The sequence below is a fragment of the Choloepus didactylus genome, chromosome 14 (genome assembly GCF_015220235.1).
Source record: "Choloepus didactylus isolate mChoDid1 chromosome 14, mChoDid1.pri, whole genome shotgun sequence".
Classification (NCBI taxonomy): domain Eukaryota; kingdom Metazoa; phylum Chordata; class Mammalia; order Pilosa; family Megalonychidae; genus Choloepus; species Choloepus didactylus.
In genome coordinates, this window is record NC_051320.1 from 17,218,603 (window position 1) to 17,241,501 (window position 22,899).

Below are 22,899 nucleotides of genomic sequence, written 5' to 3' on the forward strand. Positions count from 1 at the left end.
ATGTTATGATCATGTGTATAAACACATATACGTATGTGTGTGTGTGTGTCTGCGTGTGTGTTACAGATGCACATTTTTCTGCATTCAAAATTTCACACAGAAGGAAGAGTTTCTGGAAGGAAAAGTGGAAAGGTCGAGCTTCACACTTCCCACCAGAACTCCTGATTGGAGAACCATGAACAGAGCCTGGTACTTTTTATTACAGCTCAATTGCTATTTTGGCTCAAAGATAATCCCAGATATTTGAAAGATGAGGAAGGAAGGAAGAAAGTGGCAGACCAATTTAGCTAGTTTCTTTGCATGAACAGAAACCCCATTGAATATTTAAAACTGCTCACTATCTTCTCAGCTCCTTAATATTTACCCCCTCCCACCCCATACATCTCTTGCATTTGTACGAGGCACTGGACCAAACTATTGCCAGTCTCTGCCTCTAGAGCCCTGTTGGGAATCATGCATGAAGACCTTCAATGAGTTGTCCTACCCGGCCAGTAGGACTCTGAGCCAGTCTTGAAGAGGGCAGGTGGACCCTCTGTCCTGTTCATCTCTATAATCCACGTGCTGAAAGTGAAGTGGGCACCGCTCAGTCCCCTGAGGTACCCCCTTCCTTTAGCTGCTGAGGGGTTTCCACAACTCATTTACCTGGGCTTCTATGAGGTATCCCAGTTTCAAACGCAGTCCCTGCAAGAATGCAAACTCCAGGATGGCACGCTATAGTCACTGTTCTGTTCTCGAATGTATCTCTTGCACCTAGAACAATACCTCATTCATAGAAGGAGTGTAAAAAACACTTGGTAAACAGATGAATGGATGGATAAAGAAAGGAAAAATACATGCACATCTTTTTTCCCCCAACTGTTTTTTTTTGGGGGGGAAAAAAACCTCTCTTTTTTTCTCTAAGATTATATCCTTCCTCCTTTTCTGGTGTTAAAATGGCTCTTCTCCAATCATAGTGGTTACGTCTGTGGGAAGAGACATGTACCTTTCATTGCCATCCATCTCAGACCTAAGAAAAAACAAATAGACACAAATTTAAAAATAAACTAATTTAAGACCTTGCTTTTAGGGTGGTATTTTTTAGTGTGTTAATTAACAAAATAAAAATTAAAAATTGCAATCCCATATTAACTTCCTAACGTTAGTTAATTGGATTGTTTTAATACTAATGGCAAATCCCAAAGCACAGGATCTTTATAGGAATACAGGTTCTTGTGCCTACTGGACTCTCAAATGTTTGCTGAGTGAACGACCCACCTATAGCGGGCAAGGCTGGGAGTTGGTGGATGGACTCCATAACCTTAAAACTGTCCCTCATGACACCGTTAAGGTCCTTCCAACTTGTCTGTAATGCCAAGCTCCTAACTGCTCTCTCTGCTGCTAAGGTCCATTCTCCACATGTCAGAGACGTTTGGGGCATGTTACAAACACAGATTCCACCGCCATGGAATCACAACCCGCGCCTCCCGACGTCCCACGGCGACTTCCAACCCCCTGCCTTGCTCCTCGGGCGCCAGATGATCCGGTCTGCGCGTGCGCCCCCTGTTCCCTGGAGTTCCGGAAGTCGGAGGGGCAGCGACTTCCGCCTCCCCTTTGTGCGCTCACCAGAGGACAAGATTGGTTCCGTGTTTTGAATGAACGGAAGACTGTTTGCATTTAGCTTTTTCACTGATTTACTAGCTTTCCCCATCATGAGTCCACATGAGGAGCGGTTTCCTATAAAGACACGAGGAGGATTTAAAATACAATACTTAGCCTCTGAGAGACACATCCCACCATCGCCCCTTGTACCCCCATGGAAGTGATGATGTAGTCTCCACTACATGTATTAGTAAGCTGTGAGAGGTAAGTTTTACTTTTTTACCTCCAAAAAATCTTTCCCCCCAAAGTATACTAAAATGACATGCGGAACACACCAGGGGATTCCCACTTTGTGTTTATCCTCAGTGTGGAGCGTACAGTCAGCCTGGCTGGTGGCGCCGCCCCGTGCACAGGAATTCCCTGCCACCCTGTGAAAATGCAGACTCGGGTTTAGGGGGTCCTGGGACGGGGGAGCCCTTCCACCAAGGAGTCTGCTGTTCCTTGGACAACACTTTAAGCCGCAAGGCCTTTAATTCACACCATCAGCCAGGTCTTTTGGAAAACAATGGGCTAACTAGAAGGAAGCCAGGGATGGACTTGAGGAAAGAAGGATTTCCCAGTTGTTTTTGTTTGCTAGAGCTGCCAAAATGCAAAATACCAGGAATGGGTTGGCCTTTACAGTGGGGATTTATTAACTTAGAATTTACAGCTTTTAGGCCGTGAAAATGTCCAATTCAAGGCATCAGCAGGATGATACCTGGACTCTGAAGACAGGCTGCTGGCATCTGGGACACCTCTGTCACATGGGAAGGCACATGGCCTGCGTCTGCAAGTCCTTCTGTCCCAGATGTCATTGCTTTCAGCTTCTGGCTTCAGTGGCTTCCTCTGTGTTTTTTGTGGGTTGTCTCTTAGCTTCTCCAGGGCTTTTCTCCAGATTTCTCTGGGCTTTTTGTCTTTTATCCTCTTAAAAAGGACTCCAGTAAGAGGATTAAGACCCACCTTGAATGAGGTGGATCACATCTCAATTGAAATAACGTAAAAATAAAAGTTCCAGCTACAATAAGTCTACACCCACAGGAATGGATTAAAAGAACATGGTCCTTTCTGCGGAACATGCAGCCTTATACCCACAGGAATGGATGAAAAGAACATGATCCTTTCTGGGGCACATGCAGCCTTAAACTATCATACCAGTCATTGGTGTGAATCAAGGGATAGAATCCCACCCCCAGCACTGGTATGTCTGCTCCAAGTTGACAGTGACAAGGGGATAACCTCCCTTGGCAGGGTTAATTCTAATGCTTGCCCAGTTCTCAGGTCTTTGGGGTTCCTATTTACTAATGAAGACATGGTTAAAATTCTTTGCATGAAACCATAGAGATTTTCTTTTCAGCTTCACAGTTACCTGCTTGCCATATGCCTCTGATCTTGTGGTGGGATTTTTAAACTCTCCCTAAGTGTAGCCACCCCAAACACTTGAAGATGCTTTTTTTCCCATAATAGTTTTAAAAGAAGTCTAAATTTTTTCATTGTCAAACATCTAATTATGAATGCAGAGAAACTACCATGAGGGCACTTGAAATACCTTTTTCAAGGGGGCTAATGAAGTGGTATAGAATATAAGCTAGTTGTTGCTTTTTTATATTACTCTTTGACAATGTGAGAAATAGACTTCATCAGATTAAGCCCAGCTGTATTAGTTAGGGTTCTCTAGGGAAACAGAACCAACAGTAGTTATCTGTCAATATAAGATTTCATAAAAATGTCTCACACAACTGTGGGGATGCATGAGTCCAAATTCAGTAGGGCAGTATGCACGGGTCCAAATCCATCAAGATGCATGAGTCCAAATTTAGTAGGGCAGTATGAATGGTCCAAATCCGTAGGGCAGGATGCATGAGTCCAAATTCAGTAGGGCAGGCAGTGAACTGGCAACTTGGATGAAGGTGTTCGAAGCATTCCTCAGGAGACTCTGGCTAGCCAAAGAAGAAATGAAGGTTCTATTTCTTCTCTCTTAAAAGTCTTCAACTGATTGTATTAAATTGAGCTGACTGAGTTCTCTCATTGTGGAAGACATGACCTTTGTTGATGTAATCAGTCACAAATGCAGTCAATTGACTGATGATTTAATAAACCAGCCTTCTGGTTTATTAATCAGCCACAAATGTCTTTCAGTAATGGTTAGGCCAGTGCTTGCTTGACCAGACACCTGAGCACCATCACCTGGCCAAATTGACCCATGAATCTAACCGTCACACCAGCCTTACAGATAAATCAGAAGCTTGTACCTCAAAGAAGCTTTTGTTCCTTTGGAGGATGCATCCTTTGGTGTAACCATGACCTTCCATGTGTATCAATAAAGAGACACACAGGGCATCTTGATGTCCACTCCATACTAGGAATATCTTCAATGTGGTTTGTGATCCTCTCTGAGCAGCAGACTCTTCGCTTTACACATCATTTATTCTATTTCTTTAGTGGGTTTTTATTACTATGGAGAACACCTTTTTATTTCTACCACATGATTGCACACTAACAGTTATTAAAAAGATCTTAACAAAACCAAAGCTATGACAAAAACCAATGCCTTGCCTATGTATCATTTTTATTCTTGGGACTGGTTTTTATTATTTTTGGAACTATTACAAGACTTCTGTTAAACATGTTGAATGTTAAGTGGAAACAGACTCTTGGCAAATGTGGAAAACCAATTACAGAAAATGTCCCTGCTAGAGCTGGAGAAACATAAGTAAGGGATTCAGGAGAAGTTTGTCCCCCTCTTTTCTAAGTGCTGAAAACACACAGACGGTGGAATCACCTTCAAGAAAAATGCTGCTGTTATATGGTTGTCTTTACTTTAAGATTTACAGACAAGGGCAGTGAAAGTGATACTTCACTAGTCACATCCACTTATAGTGTAGCAGAATACAATGTAGAATTACTTTCCTTGAGGCAAATCTGATAGAAAAAGTAACATTTCCAAAATAAATAACTTAATGATTATTTGCTCTATAAGAACAAAGCTTCACCACTACTAAAGAAATCAAATAACATTAAGTAAAAACAAACAAACAAACAAACAAAAAACACTTGAATTATAAATATTACCTTAGTCAGCTTTCCAGGAGCATGTCTGTTGTATAAAATGTGGTAAAAGCATTACTATCATGTAAATATCAACCGAGGGATACAATTGTATTTACATAAATACTGATGAGATTGAAATAAAGGCAATCTCAAACTTGGAATTGATTTTATTTGGAAAAACTAGAGAATAATCTAGAAAAGGAATCAATGGAGGAAACAGAACTCATTTTCAATTTTTCTTCCACTATTATTTCCTGATGCATAAGGCACTGTGCTAAGCATTGAAGATGTCCATATGGGTGAGTAAAACATTAAATCTTTGACCTCAAGGAGTTTCCAGTTTGGGGAAGGTGAAGCAGCAATTAAAATACAGCATGGTAAATGCAATAATAGAGGCAGTCTAGGTGGAAGGAGGTCAGGGAAGGCTTTGGAGAGTATTCTTGGCAGAAAGAACAGCATAGGCAAGGTTCAAAGTATGTGTATATGGGATGGGGGGAGAGGTTTAGTTTGTTGGATCGGAGAACAAGGTTGCAGAAGGGAAAGGACAAAGGTGAAATTGGAGATTTAGACTGGGGGCAGATCATGATGGAGCCCTGATTCAGTCATGGTCCCAGGAGGAAACAACGGAAACACTCACTGGGGATTTTAGAAAAGACTTTTAAGAGGTTTGGGCAGAGTTCAGGGCACTGTCCCCAGTAGGAAGCCACAACCACTGTGGGCTGAGGGGCTGTTCCAGTTTGCTAATGCTGCCATTATGCAAAGCACCAGAAATGGATTGGCTTTTCTAAAGGGGGTTTATTTGGTTACACAGTTAGAGTCTTATGGCCATAAAGTGTCCAAGGTAAAGCGTCAACAGTACCTTCACTGGAGAAAGACCACTGGCATCAGAAACCCTCTCTTAGCTGGGAAGGCATGTGGCTGGCGTGTGCTTGCTCCCAGGTTGCATTTCAAAATGGCATTCTCCAAATGTCTGCATCAGCTTCCAATGGCTGTCTTCAAATGTCTGTCTCAGCTGCAGCCCTGAGTTCCTTCTGTTTGTGCTCTTATATAGGGCTCCAGTAAACTAATCAAGGCCCAAGCTGAATGGGCAGGGCCACACCGCCATGGAAATTATCTAATCAGAGTTATCACCTACAGTTGGGTGGGTCACATCTCCATGGAAACAACCTAATCCAAAGGTTCCAACCTAATCAACACTAATATGTCTGCCTCCACAAGATTGCATCAAAGATAATGGTGTTTTGGGGGCCACAATACATCGAAACCAGCACAGGGGTAAGCAGAAAGTATGGCAATAGCAGAGTCTGGTCATGTCTAAGCCATGGGAACTGGCCCCCCAAGAGAAGTCAGTTGAAGATGCAAATCCTTTCAGAAGCAAGGAGGGAGCAGGTGGAATAAATACCCCATCCTCCCTCTTCCTGCCATCCTGTCTCCTGACAGTCTTCTATGGTTTAAACCAAAGAGAAGCCAGCACACACAAGATCCCAGATGAGAAAGTCCTTCAAAGTGCCCCTGCCAAGGGCATGTAGCACAGCCAAGGAGCCTGGAGAATAGAGCTGGGGACAAATAGAACCTCACAGAACATGATGTGGAGTTGTTTTGTTTTTTGGGTGTGTTTTTTTTGTTTGTTTGTTTTTTATTCTCCTTTGTAAGGCAGTTTGTCAGAGCAAACAGAAAAATTCTTTTTTTTAAAGATTTTTCCATTCTATTTTATTGTATACATATATACACACAATATTTTTTTCTGTACATTTCTACTACTTGCTTTTCTCACTAAAAGTAGTTTCAACATGTTTTTAAGTCAGAAGATATGCCTCTTCCTAAGGAGGCTAAGATACTGAGTATTTTGCTGTTTTCATCCTCTATAGAAAGAGGTAGGCAAGGAAGACATGGCCACTGGATCGACAGTCAACCATGTCTGACAAATTAGTATTCTGGCTCTTTGTTGCCTCTCTTCCATCTTTTTCTAATTGCTTTTATTTCTTTGTTTTGTTCCACTGAAGTTTGTATGATTTTCTTAAGCTTGCTGTTCACATCACACACTAAGCTGGCTACTATGTAAATTAGGCTCTCTTTGCTATTTCTTTTATATGTATTACTTCTAAAATGATATTTTGTCCTGACTTTCTTTTCTTAGCTCTTCCAGCTCCCTTGTTTTATCTCATTTGACTGATTTATATCTACATGTTACGTGCTGTGGAGTTTGAACTTAATACCATAAACACCAGAGAATGGTGGCAGAGCTATAAGCAGGCAACTGGTAAGAATGGTGTTAGGTTTAAAAGATCTCCCTATGATCAGACACCCAGGGGAGTGACTCTCCCTGGCAACGTGGAATATGACTCCCGGGGAGGAATCTAGACCCAGCATTGTGGGATGGAGAACATCTTCTTGACCAAAAGGGGGATGTGAAAGGAAATGAAATAAGCTTCAGTGGCAGAGAGATTCCAAAAGGAGCCAAGAGGTCACTCTGGTGGGCACTCTTATGCACAATTTAGACAACCCTTTTTAGGTTCTAAAGAATTGGGGTAGCTGGTGGTAGATACCTGAAACTATCAAACTACAACCCAGAACCCATGAATCTCAAAGACAATTGTATAAAAATGTAGCTTATTAGGGGTGACAATGGTATTGGGAAAGCCATAAGGACCACACTCCACTTTGTCTAGTTTATGGATGGATGAGTAGAAAAATAGGGGAAGGAAACAAACAAACAGACAAAGGTACCCAGTGTTCTTTTTTACTTCAATTGCTCTTTCTCACTTTAATTATTATTCTTGTGATTTTTGTGTGTGTGCTAATGAAGGTGTCAGGGATTGATTTAGGTGATGAATGTACAACTATGTAATGGTACTGTGAACAATCGAATGTACGATTTGTTTTGTAGGACTGTGTGGTATGTGAATATATCTCAATAAAATGAAGATAAAAAAAAAAAAAAGATCTCCCTGTGAATCTGGAGGATGGGCGAGCAGCTGACAGATTGGTTGCAATAACTCAGTTGAAGGTTGATGAAGGCCTGAACGGGGAATGTACATTAAGGGGGATATAAGAAAGAGAACTAATATCTAGTGACTAGAATCCACAGGAATTAAACATTTAATACATGGGACATGCGAGAGAGGAGAGTCATATATCACTTCCTACTTGGCAACTATTCCAAAAAAACGAGGTCATCATTTCCTGTGGAACCATTGCTAGTAGTTGACACTGGGCATACATGAGATTTCCCACAGGTATGTCACATGACCATATGTGACAAAAATATGCTGGACCACCTTGCGCAAACCTTCTCAACTAATTTGCTGCTAGTTAATTCTAGGCAGGTGGTGAAATTGGTGGATTCCTCGGCAGGAGCACCAGGAGCCCCTGGTTTATCTTTCATGCTGGAGCAGCTTCAACCAGTTACTCCAGTGTTCTAGTTTGCTAATGCTGCCAGAATGCAAAACACCAGAGATGGATTGGCTTTTATAAAAGGGGGTTTATTTGGTTACACAGTTAAAGTCTCAAGGCCATAAAGTGTCCAAGGTAACACATCAGCAATCAGGTACCTTCACTGGAGGATGGCCAATGGTGTCCAGAAAACCTCTATTAGCTGGGACAGCACGTGGCTGGCGTCTGCTCCAAAGTTCTGGTTTCAAAATGGTTTTCTCCCAGGACGTTGCTATCTAGGCCACAGCTCCTCTTCAAAATGTCACTCTCAGTTGTTCTTGGGGCATTTGTCCTCTCTTAGCTTCTCTGGAGCAAGATTCTGCTTCCAACAGCTGTCTTCAAAATGTCTCTCATCTGTAGCTCCTGTGCTTTCTTCAAAGTGTCCCTCTTGGCTATACTAGCTTGCTCCTTCTGTCTGATCTTATATAGTGATCCAGTAATTTAATTCAGACCCACCCTGAATGGGTGGACCAACACCTCCATGGAAATTATCCAGTCAGAGTCATCACCCACAGTTGGGTGGAGCACATTTGCATGGGAACAACCTAATCCAAACGTTCCGACTTAATCCCCACTAATATGTCTGCCCCACAAGATTGCATCAAAGAATATGGCTTTTTCTGGGGGACATAATACATTCAAACCAGCATATCCAGTGTCCAAACAAATTTTATCATTATTACATGTGCCATGATACGTGGGGGCGGGGGGGGACAACCAATGACAACCAGGAAGCACTGACTTCAGAGGTAGGGGAAGGATGGGGATAACGAGATAAGGCGAGAACCCTCCAAGAGCGGTATCGCAGCAGCCAATGTCATGGAGGGGCATCACACACTGCACAGAGGGCAAGTGAATAGGGGCCTTAGTTAGGGTGTCTGTGTATGTGGCCAGTGGAAGTTTCTGGGGAACTTTCTAACGGGTTTAGTGGGGACTCTGAGGGCGAGGGTGCCTTGCTGGTGATCAAATGGAAGGTGAATTTTCAGGTATACAAACAACTTTTTGGAAAAGTTGAACTGTGAAGAAAGGAGAAATCTGGTAAATGGAGAGAATACCAAGTGGAGAGATTTTAGAGCTGGAGAGACCTGATGATGTCTCTCGGCAGAGTGGAAGGTGTCAGTGAAAAATGTACACATAAATGAAAGGGAAAATGATGATGAAATGATCTCAAGAAGGGAGAGAGAGGGAATGAAGAGCTGGAGGGTTTGCCCTTGTGTGGGAGGAAATGTGGATGGATGGATGTAATTGTAGAAAGCAGGATAAAGAGGTGTTTCACACTTGAGAACCTCAGTTTTCCCTGTGAAGTAAGAAGAGCGTGAGATGGGATGGATGTGCAAGATGGAGCTTGAAGAGGTGCTTAAGATTTGGAAGAGACTCCGAGGGAACTGGAAGAGGAGGCTGACCAAGAATAAAAAGATAAACAAGGTAGAAAAAAAAAAAAAAGTGAGTCCTACTAGATAGTATCAGTGTATATATAATGCTTCTTAAATGATACTCATTTTTTAAAAAATGAAATAATATTCAGTTTCACAGTGAACACTAAGTTTAGAGTGAATTAAGAATCCGTTTCTAAGAATCCATTAGAACCCATAGGAATGGATTAAGTTTAAGAAACGTATGTTTCTGAGGTGCATATCTCCAGGCCACCACACTTGGGATGCAGAAAATAAGCATTTTTCCCTTCAGAGAGCTACAAGGGCATAGAGCAAAGAGATATAGCCTCAGGTTCCAGGCAAGTGAGTCAAAGCAAGCAAAGGACTTTTCTTAACACCTGTGCTAGTCATGTATTAAGGGAGCAGCACTAGTGTGCATGGAGAGTGGGGTTTGTACAAAGGAGAGCGGCACCCAGAACTTTTGAGCTGTTCATCTGGAACCAGCCGTCTACATGTGCACAGGATTTTTCGCAGGGACAAAGATGTCTATCTCAAAGGATCGTAAGAGTAAGATAGGATAATAGAAACCCAGCTTAACCACAAACCTGTTCAGCACTGACAAGTACAAGTACAAAGATATAGTACAAAGACTGGTACAAATGTGACTCGGTGCTTGTCATTAGATGCTAAGATATTTTTACACATATGCGAGACGTTTTAATTCTTGGACTTGAGGAATAGCAGATGCAAAAGCTAAGTTATGGGACGCTGTTAGAAAAATGAAAAGAAGAGGAAAATGACACAAACATTAGCTAATGAGAGGTCCTGGGGGTTATCTGTACTCAAGCATGCTGTCCCCCTGCCTCAAGGGACATCTTGATGTTAAGAGACTGCAAAAGCCCTGTGTGTCACCCAGTAAAGATGGTGGGACTCGCTGGGTTGGTTCACCAGCTGCTGTCCTTCCTCCTGTACTGCTTGCTCCTGTTCAGTGGGAGGTGGCGAATGGTTTGTTGTCCAAGAGTAAAAGAGGACAGGGGCACACAGTGAGGGTGGGGGCATGGCAGTGTACAGTCCTTTTGTTTGTCTCAGCCCTCAGAGCATCAAATCCCAACACTGATCCTTAATCAAAAAAGTTAAACAGTTAGCCCTGAGTCACAAATGTTCCCATCAAAATAATTTTTTCTCTAATTTCTTAACCCTCCTTATTCAGGAGCTGCTAACAAGCAACAACTGGAATTCATTTGACACTAACCACCCTCCTTGACACCCCCCAACCCCCATCTTTGGCAGAGCTACAAATGAGCATTATAAGGGCAAAGAACGTTGATGTCCTCAAACTCTAGAACTAGCACCTAAAGAGGAGATCAAGGTAAAAGTGAGGGGAAGCAACCCATTAGCCTTGGTTGTTCTTGGCATATCAGCCAAGGTACAGACTGAAAGAAGGAAGGCAAAAGAGTCTTAAAGGCTTCATTCTTTGTCTCAGATTTATGCTACTGAACCCCCCAAATTCCTGTCTTGCATTTTTGGCTCCTCCTCCCTGCTCCGTTGTTTGAAGGATTGGGTAACTTGTAAGTGCTCAAAGAATAACTGAATGATTGGATAAACCAGCCTCTCTTCTGAAACAGATGCCCTCCAGAGGCAGCAAACTTGGCCAATAGGTAGAGGGGCTTGATGAAGCCATCTGTCTGAAAGAAGAAAAAGAAAGAACTAGAAAGGGTAAAGAATGCAGAGGCTGGGAAGACCTTCCCATGGGCCACTATTCATGACAAAGTTCACCTCCCCTGCTCCGTTTAAAAGAAGACCAAAGATGTAAGTTTGACGGGGATATATCTGTTTAAAATTATAGGGAATGACTTCTGGGGAAGATGGCTGAGTAGGGAGCTCCAGGCCTTAGTCATTCCACCAAAGCACCTATTAAACAGCCAAGGACTATCTGAATCAACTGTTCTGGGAGGCCAGGAGAACACTGCACAGCATCCAGGGAGGAGCAGGAGGAAGAGGCCAATGAACTATGGTAAAGAACAGTGAGTAACTCTCTCTGCATGGCACCTCCTGGTGTCCACCCCTACATTTACAGTAGGCCCCCTTGGGATCCAGTCCCTGGCTGGCTGCTGCATTCAGAAAGGGACATAAAAATCCTCTTCCCCAAGAACATGGGTGTGCACGGCCAAGTGTGATCACAGCTTTTGATTAGCAAATTCAGACCACTGGGTCCCTGCTCTGAGCTGCTGTTTCAACACACCCTGGACAAAGGCAGTGGCATCCATTGCTTCAACCCTGCCCCTGATGGGCAGAGGTGATGCAGGTTTAAAGACATAGTGCTTGCATAGGGCTGCAGGGAACAGTTTGCTGAAGGGTGGCATCTGCTGGGCAGGCCAGGAAAGTGCAGCTTCAGAGAGACATCAGAGGCTTTTGGTATCCTTCCTGACCCCTCCCCAGGGTACTCTGGCCCTAGTCTGCACCCCTTTTGTGAGTTCCTCACCCTGTTTTGCCTGGAGGATACTGCCTTGTAAGTGTCCTCCTTAGTGTGACCCTCCTCCCAGAAAATTTGCCCTCCAGGGAAAAGCAGTTAGAGACAATGAAAGAGTGTAAAGAAAAAACTATAGAGGCAAAACAAAAAGAAACAGGACAAATCAAGATTTCTGGAGAAGGAACAGAGGAAAGCAAGCTTTCTTGTGGGGGTGAAACTGTTGCACAAAAAGTGAAATCTTAAAAATGGTACCACAAACTATCAAACTATAACCCAGAACCCATGAATCTCGAAGACAATTGTATAAAAATGTAGCTTATGAGGGGTGACAATGGGATTGGGAAAGCCATATGGACCACACTCCCCTTTGTCTAGTTTATGGATAGATGAGTAGATAAATGGGGGAAGGGAAACAAACAAACTAACTAACAAACAGACAAAGGCACCCAGTGTTCTTTTTTACTTTAATTGCTCTTTTTCACTTTAATTATTATTCTTATTATTTTTGTGTGTGGTAATGAAGGTGTCAGAGATTGATTTAGGTGATGAATGTACAACTATGTAATGGTGCTGTGAACAATCAAATGTATGTTTTGTTTTGTATGACTGCACGGTATGTAAATATATCTTAATAAAATGAATTTTTTTAAAAAAAATGGTACACATATCCAGGGCAAGAATCAAATGAAGAAACGAGCCAAGAGATCACTCTGGTGGGCACTCTTACGCACACTTTAGACAACCTTTTTTAGGTTCTAAAGAATTGGGGTAGCTGGTGGTGGATACCTGAAACTATTAAACTACAACCCAGAACCCATGAATCTCGAAGACAGTTGTATAAAAATGTAGCTTATGAGGGGTGACAATGGGATTGGGAATGCCATAAGGACCAAACTCCACTTTGTCTAGTTTATGGATGGATGTGTAGAAAAGTAGGGGAAGGAAACAAACAGACAAAGGTACCCAGTGTTCTTTTTTACTTCAATTGCTCTTTTTCACTCTAATTATTATTCTTGTTATTTTTTTGTGTGTGCTAATGAAGGTGTCAGGGATTGATTTAGGTGATGAATGTACAACTATGTAATGGTACTGTAAACAATCGAAAGTACAATTTGTTTTGTATGACTGCGTGGTATGTGAATATATCTCAATAAAATGATGATTAAAAAAAAAAAAAGAATCAAATGAAGAAAAACTGAAAAAATCGGATCAAACACAGGCTATTCTAAAGGTCTAGAATAAGTTCAGTGAAGGGAGACTTAACACACAGCCAATCAACAATGAAAACCCTAGGCAAGAGAGAACTGGCCTTCAGAGTAAATTCATGAAAATAATCAGATGCCTAGACATCAGCAAAAAATTAAAAGTCATACTAAGAAAAAGGAAGTATGGCCCTGTCAAGGGAACAAATTAAAATTTCAGAGAAGACAGACTTTGGAACTAACCAAAGATGTTCAAAAAAATCTCCTTAATTGATTCAGGGAGATAAAGGAAAATATGATGTGCTGGTTTGAAGCTGTTATGGACCCCAGAAGAGCCATGATTCTTTAATCCAATCTTGTGGGGTGTGCCATTTGATAAGTTCATTTCCATGGAGGTGTGAGGCCACCCAACAGGGTGGGTCTTGATTAGTTTACTGGAGTCCTTCAAGAGAGCTCATGGAAAGGAGGAGCTCAGAGAAGCTGAGGAGGACAACTTCTCCCTCAGATATGTACTCCACAGTATGCCCCCAGGAGAAGCAAATAGCTGACACAGAACCAGACTCCTGGAGATGCAGACAGGAAAATGTTTGGAGATGCTAAGCTAAGATATGAAGCCCAGAGTTTGCCTCAGAGAAGCTAAGTGAGGATCCCAGATGCTTAGAGAGAAACTTCCTGGGAGACAAGCAAGGATGCCCATGGAGCTGAGAGAAGCTAAGAGACACAGAAGCCCAGAGACATTTTGGAGAAAGCCATGTCGAAACCAGAATCTGGGAGCAAAGGACCAGCAGACGCCAACCACGTGCCTTCCCAACTGACAGAGGTGTTCTGGATGCCACTGGCCTTTCTTCAGTGAAGGTATCCTCTTGTTGATGCCTTAGTTGGAACACTTTTATGACCTTAGAACTGTAAATTTGTAACATAATACATCCCCTTTGTAAAACCCAGTCCATTCCTGTTATTTTGCATAATGGCAGCTTTAGCACACCAGATCATATGATTAAAGAGATAAAGGATAGTAGTAAGACACTGTGTGAGCATAAAGAAGAAAATATAAAAAGAAACAACAGAGAGGAGATCTAAGATGGCGGCACAGAGAGGAGTGGAAGCCAAGTAGTCCCCCTGGAACAACTAAAAAAACCAGAAACAACTAGTGAATAAACCGGAATAACTGCAGGGGTCAAACATGACTGTCTACTCATCATACACCACCCTGAATTTGGAGGAATGCCTGAGATCACAGCATAAAATCTGTAAGTAAAAATGGATCTGGACCTACGGAAGATGGCAGTTAGGAGAGACAGGGCAAAAAAACACCTCCGTGAAAAATATTAGATAAAAGCCAGAAAATCACCCAGAACACCAGTTCCGGCGATACACCAGCTGGACAAGGTCTCCTAAATCCACAGGGACCATGCACATGGTGAAATCGGGAGTCTGCATTCTGAAGCGAGTGAGTAGGGCTGCTGAGTGTCTGGCAGCCACACTGCAGTGTGGGGAAACTGTGGGTTGGTGTTTGGAGGCAGACTAGTTCTTTTTTAAAAACCCAAAAGCGGCTGCGGATACAGCAGCGAGAACCACACAGGGAAGCACAGCAGGAATGGCATCTCCACAGCCTGTGAGTACACCTCAGTATCTGGCATGGACGATAGCCTTTCATGCACCCACTGCTAATAGTCTAGGAGCGAGGCAGGCAGAAGTTAGCCAAAAGGGGAAAAAACCATGCCCCTTGCAGCCATCTTCCCGGTGGGCTGGGAACGCTCCTGCCCAGCGCCAGAGCCACAGCCCAGAGTTGCTCCAAAAAAATCCAGTGCGATGGGAAGTGTTGCTACAATATCTAGTGTGGACAATAGCCTTTTGCGTACCTGTAGCTAATTGTCCTGATGCTAGGAAGGCAGAGCGGTGCGAAAAGGGGGAAATAAACACACCGTATTCAGCCATCCTTTCAGCAGGCTGGGAATGCCCTTACACAGCGCTGCGGCCCAGAACTTCCCTTGAGGGTTGGCACACACTTGTGACATAGCACAGCCTTCCCTCAGCAGAGGCCCTAGAAGGGCACAGCTTGGAAGAGGGAACCACTCGGAAATCCCAGGGACCATAAACCAATACCAAGGACTTGTGGGTCTGTGGCAGAGACAATCTGTGGCAAGACCAAACTGAAGGTTTAGACTCTTGGAACAGCCTTAAGTCTCCAGGAACACCTGGGAGGTTTGATTGTTAAAGCAGCCCTTGCTCCCTAACCACTCAGACACACACCCCACATTCAGGGCGGACAGTACCAACTACGCACGCAAAACTGGTGCACCAACTGGACCCCACAAGAATCAGACCCCCACACACCACAAAGACAAAGTTGGTGAGAACTGGCTTGAGGGGAATAGGTGGTTCACAGATGCCTCCTGCTGGTTAGTTAGAGAAAGTGTACACCACCAAGCTGTAGATCTGACAAATTAGAGAGAAGTGTTTCAATTAGCATACATATCCTAAAGGAACCCTATCAAGTTAAGCAAATGCCAAGAGGCCAAAAACAATAGAAAATTTTAAAGCATATGAAAAAACAGATGATATGGATAACCCAAACCCAAACACCCAAATCAAAAGATCAGAGGAGACAGAGTACTTGCAGCAATTAATGGAAGAACTAAAGACAAATAATGAGAGCATGGCACAGGATGTAAAGGACATGAAGAAGAGCATGGCACACGATATAAAAGACATGAAGAAGAGCCTAGAAGAGCATAAAGAAGAAACTGCAAGAGTAAATAAAAAAAATAGATGATCGTAGGGAAATAAAAGAAACTGTTGACCAAATTAAAAAGATTCTGGATACTCATAGCCAAAAGATAAAATAGCTGAAGTAAGTATTGCCTTTTTAGTAGTAACACTGAATGTTAACAAATTAGATGCCCCAATCAAATGACACAGATTGACATAATGGATTTAAAAAAGTATGATCCAACTATATGCTGTTTACAAGAGACCCACCCTAGACCAAAAGACATAAATAGGTTGAAAGTGAAAGGTTGGAAAAAATATTTCATGAAAACAGTAACCAAAAAAGAACTGGGGTAGCTATACTAATATCAGCTAATATAGACTTTAAATGCAAAAGTGTTATAAGAGACAGAGAAAGACACTATATATTAATAAAAAGGGAAATCTACCAAGAAGAAATAACTATCATAAATATTTTTGCACCTAACCCTGGTGCCCCAAAATACATGAGGCAAACACTGGCAAAACAGAAAGGAGAAATAGATGTGTGTGTACAATAATAGTTGAAACTTCAATATACCACTCTCAGCAATAGATAGACAAACAGACAGAGGATCAATAAGGAAACAGAGAACTTGAACCATATGATAAATGAACTAGACCTAACAGACACATACAGAACATTGCACCCACAAACAATAGGATATACATTCTTCTCAAGTGCTCATGGATCATTCTCCAGAATAGACCACATGTTGGGTCACAAAACATGTCTCAATAAATTTAAACTGATTGAAATTATACAAAGCCCTTTCTCTAATAACAATGGAATAAAGCTGGAAGTCAATAAAGCAGAAAACTGGAAAAATCACATATATCTGGAAGTTAAACAATGAAGTCTTAAACAATCAGTGGGTCAAAGAGAAGTTGCAACAGAAATCGGTAAATATCTCAAGACAAAAACAAAAAACACACCATATCAAAACTTACAGAATGCAGAGAAAGCAGTGCTGAGGGAAATATATGGCCCTAAACATTTACATTAAAAAAGAAGAGAGAGCTAAAATCCAAGATCTTACAGCACACCTGGAGGAACTAAGAAAAGAAAAGCAAATCAATCCCAAAGCAAGCAGAAGGAAAGAAATAACCAAGATTAGAACAGAAACAAATGAAATTGAGAATAAAAAAATCAGAATTAAAAACCAAAAGTTGGTTCTTTGAGAAGATCAATAAAATCAACAAACTTTAGCTAGACTTACAAAGAAAAAAAGAGAGAAGATTCAAATAAATAAAGTCAGAAAGGAGAGGGGGGACATTACTTCTGACCCCACAGAAATAAAAGCGGTTCATAAGAAGATACTAGAAACAAACTGTATGCCAACAAATTAGACAACTTAGATGAAATGGACATATTCCTATAAACACACGACCAACCTACACTGGCTCTAGAAGAAACAGAATACCTCGATAGACCAATTACAAGATTGAATCAGTCATCAAAAACCTCCCAATAAAGAAAAGCCCAGGACCAGACTGATTCTCAGGTGAATTCTACCAATCATTCCAAGAAGAATTAATACCAATCCTGCTCAAACTCTTTGGAAAAATTGAAGAGGAGGGAACACTACCTAACTAATTCTATGAAGCCAACATCACCGTAACACCAAAGCCAGATAAAGATCCTACAAGAAAAAAAAATTACAGACTGATTTCTCTTATGAATATAGATGCAAAAGTCATCAACAAAATACTTGCAGATCAAATCCTACTGCACATTAAAAGAATTACACACCATGATCAAGTGGGTTTTCTTTCAGGTATGTAAGGTGATTCAAAACAAGAAAATCAATTAATGCATTACACCACAATAAACACATGATCATCTCAATTGACACAGAAAAGGCACGTGACAAATCCAGAATCCTTTGTTGACAAAAACCCCTCAAGAAATAGGGATAGAAAGAAATTTCCTCAGCATGATAAAAGGCATATATGAAAACTCCACAGCTAACATCATACTCAATGGTGAAAGGCTGAAAGCCTTCCTTCTAAGATCTGGAACAGGACAAGGATGCCCACTGTTGCCACTGTTATTTCACATTTTGCTAGAAGTTCTAGCCAGAGATGTTAGGCAAGAAAAAAAGACAAAAGTCATCCAAATTGGAAAGGAACAAGTAAAACTTTCACTACCTGCAGATGACATGATAGTATTTATAGAAAAGACCTGAAATATCTACAACAAAGCTACTAGGGCTAATAATGAGTTCAGCAAAGTGGCAGGATACAAAATCAACACTCACAAAAAATCAGTAGTGTTCCTATACACTAGCAAGGAGCAATCTGGGGAGGAAATCATGACAAAAATTCATCTTACAATAACAACTAAAATAATCAAATATCTTGCAATAAATGTAACCAAAGATGTAAAGAACTTGTACACAGAAAACTACAAAACATTGCTGAAAGAAATCAAAGAAGACCTAAATAAATGAAAGGATATTCTGTGTTCATGGATTGGAAGACTAAGTTCCAACAGCCTACTTTGCAGAAATGGAAAAGCCAATTATCAAATATTTTTGGAAGGGTAAGGGACCACAAATAGCCAAAAATATCTTGAAAAAGAACTAAGTCTCACACTTCCTGACTTTAAAGCATATTACAAAGCTACATTGGTGAAAACAGCACGGTACTGGCATAAAGATACATCAACCAATGGAATGGAATTGAGAGTTCAGAAAAAGACCCTCACATGTATGGCCAGTTGATTACTGACAAGGCTGCCAAGTCCACTCAACTGGAAAGGAATAGTCTCTTCAGCAAATGGTATTGGGAGAACTGAATAGCCATATGCAAAAGAATGAGAGAGGACCCCTGTATCTCATGCCTTATACAAAAATAAACTCAAAATGGATCAAAGACCCAAATATAAGAACCAAGACTATAAAACTTCTAGAAGAATATGTAGGGGAGCATCTTCAAGATCTTGAGGTAGGCAATGGTTTCTTAGACTTTACACCGAAAGCACAAGCAATGAAAGAAAAGATAAATGAGACGTCCTCAAAATTAAAAACTTCCGTGTATCAAAGGATTTTGTCAAGAAAGTGAAAAGGCATGTGGCGTCAATTGAAGGCCAGCCACATGCCTTCCTGGCTAACAGAGGTGTTCTGGACAACACTGGCCCTTCTTCACTGAAGGTATCTTCTTGTTGATGCCTCAGTTTGGACACTTTTATGGCCTTAGGACTGTAGATCTGTAACCAAATAAATCATCTTTATAAAAGCCAATCCATTTCTGGTATTTTGTATAATGTCAATATTAGCAAACCAGAACAACAAGGATTGGAGAGGATTTGGAGAAATAGGAGCACTCATTCATTACTGGCAGGAATGTAAAATGGTGCAGCCACTGTGGAAGACAGTTTGGTGGTTCCTCAGGAAGCTAGGTATAGAATTGCCATATGATCTGGCAATCCCACTACTAGGTGTATACCCAGAAGAACTGAATGCAGGGATGTGCGTGAGACATTTGCACACCAATGTTCATAGCGGCATTATTCATAATTGCCGAAAGATGGAAGCAACGCAAATGTCCCATCAACTGATGAATGGATAAACAAAATGTGGTATATACATACAATAGAATATTATTCAGCTGTAAAAAGAATGAAGTCCTGATGCATGTGACAACATGGATGAAACTTGAAGACATGTTGAGTGAAATAAGCCAGACAGAAAAGGACAAATACTGTATTTTTTCGCCGTTAGGAACTAATTGTCATAGGCACACTCATAGAGTTGGAATTTAGAATATAGGTTACCAGGAGATAGATTGGGATTAGAGAATGGGAAGTTGATACTTAACTTGTACAGAATTCATATTTAGGTGGATGGTAAAGGTTTGGAAATGGATGGTGGTGATGTTATCACAATATTGTGAATGTAATCAACAGCACTGAACTATATAGGCAAATGTAGTTAAAAGAAGAAACTTTAAGATGTATAAATTACTAGAATAAAAATTGAAAGGTAAAACATAGGACTGTACAACAGTGAACTCTATTGTAGACAATGGATTATAGTTATTAGTACAACTATAAGAATGTTCTTTCATGAATTATGACAAATTATGATACTAAAACAAGGTGGGAGTAATAGGGTGGTATATGGGGAAAAAAGACACCTAATGTAAATAATGGACAAAAGATAGAACTATTTTAATAATCTTTCATCAATTGTAACAAAGGTAATTACTGTTAAAAAAATAAAAGTACAATTTATTTTTAAAATGCTATCATTAATAGTAAATGTTCCACACCAGTGAAAGTTGTTGGTGGGGATGATGTACGGGAATCCTGTATTTTATCCATGACTGTTTTGTAAACTCACAACTTCCCTAATTAAAAATAAAATTATAGGGATACTTGGCTTCTGTACTAAAATAAATTTGATGGCAATCTTATATTCCTGTAGTCATCTGAAATATAAATGAATGAAAGTGCTAATGCAAAAATGTTTAAATGGGTAAATTGATCAAATGGATAAACAGGGGATTAATAATCAATAAACTGCAAAATCTTCATATCCATAGAAATAAGTAAGTCTGTTTAGTGAGTGGTTGCAAATGCAGAACCACACACTTCAAGAGGAGTCAGAGACTTTTAGGCCTGAATTCTGGCTCTATGTCCACCAACTCTCTGACCCTGGGTGAGCTGCTTCACCTCTGAAGCTTCAATTCCTCATATTAAAATGGGGATAATAATTTTAAAATCTCTCTACTTTTTTTTGAGGATTAAATAAGATACTGTGTTAAAGCATGTAGAAGAGAGCTTGCCGTATACCAATGCTGCCAAGCAAAAATCTCAAGGACTTTGCTGGGGAAAAATCTCCAATTACTTGCTATGTGTTTATTAGAAATCCTTTATTCAATACATTTTAAGGTAAATCAGTTTAATTATAAATATCAACCATTTGAATACTAGAAGTTGAAATAATCCAAACTAAACTGGCCTCTCCCATACAACTATTCATTTCTGGGGATGGCTGGTATCTTTGTGCTGATGAATTCTGCTTTTTTAGTCCTAAATTATGACGGATGAGTGGTGAGAAGCCAGGAAAATTTCCTTGCATCTCATCCCTTTTCCATACCTCAAAAAAAAAAAAAGAAAAGAAAAGAAAAGAAAAAAGGTTGATATATCAAATTAGGATAATTTTGAGGATAGACTGTAAAACAAATTTACTTAATTTCAAATCTTGTTTAGTGGAAATACCTCTAATAAGAAATGAGATCATGTCTCTTGCAATGAATCATGTCCATTAAATTTATCTTCTTTTCTGGATGCTTTCCTTCCTTCATTTGTTTGTCATTTCCATGTCTGTAATTCTTGTTTGCTCAATTAAATGAAATCACTGATTTATTATTATTATTTGGAAGAAGGCATGAAACAAGCTAAAAAAGGTTATCTATATCAGCATCAAGTATGTTTTTAACTTTACATTAATTTTCCTGTCCAGTTTAAAAAAAACAAATACCGAGTTTATTTTATTCAAAACTCTCCAACCATTTTCCAACGGTATCTCTTATTTCACTCCTTTGCCTTTTTCTCAGTCCTTTGATACTGGGGAAAAAAATAGGAAAGATGGTTATTCTTTATTACAGTTACCTAGAAAACTTCTTTAGGATGAAAGAAAATCCTCTTCACATTCATTAATAACTGATTGATCTCAATGCATTTCCCTGCCTCTCCAAATTTTCTTTACTACAGAATCACATGCTAAAAGACCATCCCACTTAAATAACTCCAATCTATTTTCAGAGATAACCTGACAACTATAATCTCAAGGGCTCTGCAAAAGGTTTCATGAAGGCCTTAACATATGATCCAACACTTAAGACTCTTTCAAGATTTCTATGTCTAGGTCTAGAATTTCTAAAATTTCTATTTCAACATGTCTAAGCCTAGAATCAGAATCAATGTATTTTAACAACGGAAGCAAGCTCAGAGATACCCAGTTAGAGTCTTCGTTTTACATTTGTGGAAACTGAGAACCAGTGAAGCTGTGCTGTCAAGGACATGGCTATTTTATGCAGAAGAAATTAAACTCGGTTCAAAATTTTACGGACATGCAGATGAATTATCATACTCCTATTTAAAGGAAATCTTGAAGACAAACTCCAAGCTTTTTCCGTAACAGACTAAAGTCGGCCCCTTTCAAATCCTTTTAATGCTTTTCATCTTAGCGCTTTTCAAACTTGGGGGAAACCGTATTGTCAAACACAATCATTTTATTTCCCCTGGAGGATGATTTTGTATTTTGAAACAGTACCTTTAGGCCATTCTCAGAATCTGTGATCTTGTAAAAGTTAGATTTGCCCTCCGCGGCGTTCCCAGCAGGGAAAGACCCCGGGCGGCGGGAACCGGGCGGCGAGGATCCCCTGCCCCGCACCCCCCCGAGACCCGAGAGGCTGCTGGGCAGGACAGCGACGGCGACCAGACAATGTCCTGCGTCTCCTCCGCCTCGGCCAATCACAGGAGGCGCCACCGGCCACTGCCCGGCCCGGGGAAACCCGGCCTCCGCGGCCCTCGGCGGCCATCCGGGCGGGGGCGCCCGCTCCCCCACGGCCCAGCCGGAAGAGGGGGGACTTCCCTGGGGCGGGGGCCGCCCACCGAGGGCAGAAGTGCCCCCTCCACCCGCATCAGTCGAGCGCTGCGCGGTTCCTTTAAGAGGATCCGTCTCAGGGCCCAGGAGCGCGTCGAGCCCGCCGCGGGGGCAGCGACATCCGGGCTACCGGGCTGGCGACCGCCCGGGCTCCACAGGAGGCTCCCAGCCCCGCGGGACGTCCGGGCTCACCGCGGCGGGAAAGCGCCGCCTAGGCAAGCTGGGGCATCGGACGCCATCCGCGCCACCAGCTCCAGCAGCCCAGCCACCGCCGCCCCCTCGGCCCCCGCTTGACGGACGCTCCGGCCCGCACGCCGGGTCCCGCACGCGGGTCACGGCGCTCAGCCGGCGGGGCCGCGCCGCACGCGCCCGTCCCGGCTCCGCCCCAC

At 41.6% G+C, this 22,899-nt stretch overlaps 1 long non-coding RNA gene across 2 annotated transcripts; it reads right to left on the bottom strand.

Moving 5' to 3' along the window:
* Window positions 1-1,500: 1,500 nt before the first annotated feature.
* On the bottom strand, window positions 1,501-22,820 carry LOC119509319. 2 transcript variants are annotated; one of them, XR_005211676.1, is made up of 3 exons: window positions 22,178-22,820; window positions 21,121-21,468; window positions 1,501-1,713 (listed from the first exon to the last, which is right to left on the bottom strand). It is a non-coding gene; the product is annotated as an uncharacterized LOC119509319 (long non-coding RNA). The 2 variants fall into 2 exon arrangements; XR_005211675.1 differs by lacking the exon at window positions 1,501-1,713 and adding an exon at window positions 20,218-20,998.
* Window positions 22,821-22,899: the final 79 nt, after the last annotated feature.